Below are 2,905 nucleotides of genomic sequence, written 5' to 3'. Positions count from 1 at the left end.
TATATATATATATGTTGGGTCAAATTTGTGTGGAGTTTGAAAAATACAGGGGGAGTCTTTATGGCCCAAAATAGTGATTTTAGTAATGTAATTCGACAGGCAAACTACAGTAGTATTTTTTTTTGCAAATTTCTTTGAAAAAAATTCGTAGGCATAGGGCCTAGGTCTAGCTAGGTATACAGTAATTTCATTTTGCAGTAGTTTGGAACGATATCAGGGGTGGGGGTGGTGGCAGTGGCCCACTAGGACTACAATTTACCATCCAAGATGGCTGCCATAGATTTAGCCAATCTAATTTCGCTAAGCACCATCGTTTGCAATTGCGCCCTCAATTTACTCAGAGGGTTCAATACAGTTAGCTACCCGTATGTTTGAAACTCGAGCGTTGCAGTGTTTGGGTGTAATGTACACGATTTTAAATTTCATTCCTTGGTACTTTATTTTTGAATAAGATGCTCCACTTGGCCTCGTTTTGGCTACAATAGTTTAATAATTTGTTATTACCATTACTCATTATCATTTAATGAAATAATAGTCAGTCAAAGGGCTTATTAATATGTAATAATATGTATACTAAGCCTGAAGGTGGCGCTTTACTACGATGGCCATCTTGGATGGTACACATACATAACTCTGCATTGCTGCGCCATCTTGTCAACACTTGTTTAATAGCTCTATGGCCTACTCATACAACAGAAAAAAAAAACGTCGGATGGAGTTAGTGAAAAATAAAGATCTAAATGAAAAAACGATGTATTTCAGCAAGTATTAAAACCTTTTTGTTTTATTTTAGGCCTTCTTCAAAATACCTATTCACAGAAGTTGATTTTTTTTTGCCGTAAAACCAAAGTAGTTTCATGCATGCCGAATTGCCGATCGGTTAGCGTGAGCCCTGACTGAAGTCTGCAGAAACTTCACATCGAACTTCGCATCGTGATGTAAAAACAAAATGTCGAAAAACTTTTCTTTGTCGCATGCGCATTCGCATAAATGTCTACACACATACGCACACACATACTACACACAATAAAAAACAAAAGAAATGTGACAAAGAGTGATTACAATAGTTCCTATTGCATTACATGCATAGGAACTAAAAATGGAGATAAAAGAGGAATGGTATATTCAAATTTAGGCCTAAGAATGTGAGTGCCATTTACCGTCTAGTTGCAATAGCCACAACATTTTGTTCCTCAGTTTCCACAGTGTTGGACAGGGGCAGATTTAGGGATGGAAACGTTCCACCTGTTTTGCCACTGTCGCCTTATTTTTTGTGTTAACAGTGAAAATACAAAATCGCATACAAATACTAAGTGTAAGAGCATGTTCTGAACATCAATCATGCCATAACTAGACATATTATACCTGTATAATAATAGTAATAATAATAATAATAATAATAATAATAATAATAATAATAATAATAATAATAATCATTTAGGCCTTTATGAAATTGTTGCCTCCTCGTTTAAAAAAGTTTGGATCCTTCCTCTGTGGGATGGTGGCATGAAAACTTTGATACACAAATCCATTCATTCAAATCACTTCTACGAGATTTACACTCTCTGTAGGTAAACACCAGCAGTTCTGACAAAAGTGATGCTGCGGCATTCTAATTCGAAAACTCAGACCTTGTGTTCAATTTAGAAAATAAGTTAAATTAAATGTATTTTGCAGCTGATAATAATAATAATGAAAACTTTTAAAGCGCCGGTTTCCGTTTAAAGAAAACGCTCATGGCGCACCTCCACAAGAAGTCAAAAATATGACCGACAAAAGAAACAATGAAGTTTAAGCAAAGATCGTAAAGCGCCGCTACGCGGCGCAAGATACCGGTAGGTAACTCTTATCTCCACAACACTACGCTCTCTGTAATCGCATGGACACCATTCGAGCAAGCAAGTTGAACGCTCCAGCGAGCAAAATACCCCGGATGTTAATGTAAACAAATAGAAAACGTGCTTCAATACCATTACTGTTTAGGTCGATTTCTGAGCGGTAATTTTACATTAGTAAACAATTATTATGTTTGAAACATATTGTTTAGTATTTCATTTGTTTTTTTTTAAACTTTTTTTTAAAAGAACTTTTTTTTTTAACAGTATGTTGATCTCTGGTCCAGTGACCGGTAGGTTGTATGCAGGGTAGGCTTATCACAATTAGTTTAGCGATATCGTGAATTACAGTTAATTTTCATTCTTTTTGTTGTACAGTTGACTTGTTATTTTCCGTTTAATCTGCGTGGTATTCTTTAAAGTTTTTCTTTTTGTTAAATAATTCTATATTTTGAAGAAATTGCATCTCATACTGTACTGTAAAATATTATAGTAATACAAAGGGTGTCTATAAAACGAAGACCGAAGACCCAAAAACGAAGACCCCTATTTTTTCTCTTTTATTTTGATGATAACACGCCAGGCTGTCACAAAATCAAAATTACGAAATGTTTTGGGCTTTTCTTTGTGAAATTTTCAATAGTCTTCGTTTTATAGACACCCTATAGACCTATGGGTGTCTACAAAACGAAGACCGAAGATTAATAATTATCAAAGGCTTGGTCTCTGGACATCATCAATATACATTCAGAATATATTAATAGACCTGATAGAGATTTGCTGCCCCATCCCACAGCAAAGCTGCCCCGGGGCCCACGGCTGCTGTCGAATGCCTTGAGTAGGGCAGTCAGGGGCGGATCCAGAAGTTTTGGTTAGGGGCGGATCCAGAAGTTTTGGTTAGGGGGGGGGGGCTAGGTATATGTGTAAAGTGCCTCCAAGTGCCTGCGGAGGCTAGGTTTGGGAGGAGGTGTCTCCGTTTGATAAGATGGGGTTCAGAGGGGTAGCTGAACGCTTTAGCTATTAGATGTATGTATGTATGTACGTATGTGTGTGTGTGCTTATACACATCT

This window comes from Anneissia japonica, unplaced genomic scaffold, assembly GCF_011630105.1.
Source record: "Anneissia japonica isolate Jap-2015-1 unplaced genomic scaffold, ASM1163010v1 scaffold439_len473750_cov173, whole genome shotgun sequence".
NCBI lineage: Eukaryota > Metazoa > Echinodermata > Crinoidea > Comatulida > Comatulidae > Anneissia > Anneissia japonica.
Note: the sequence above shows the minus strand (reverse complement) of the source record.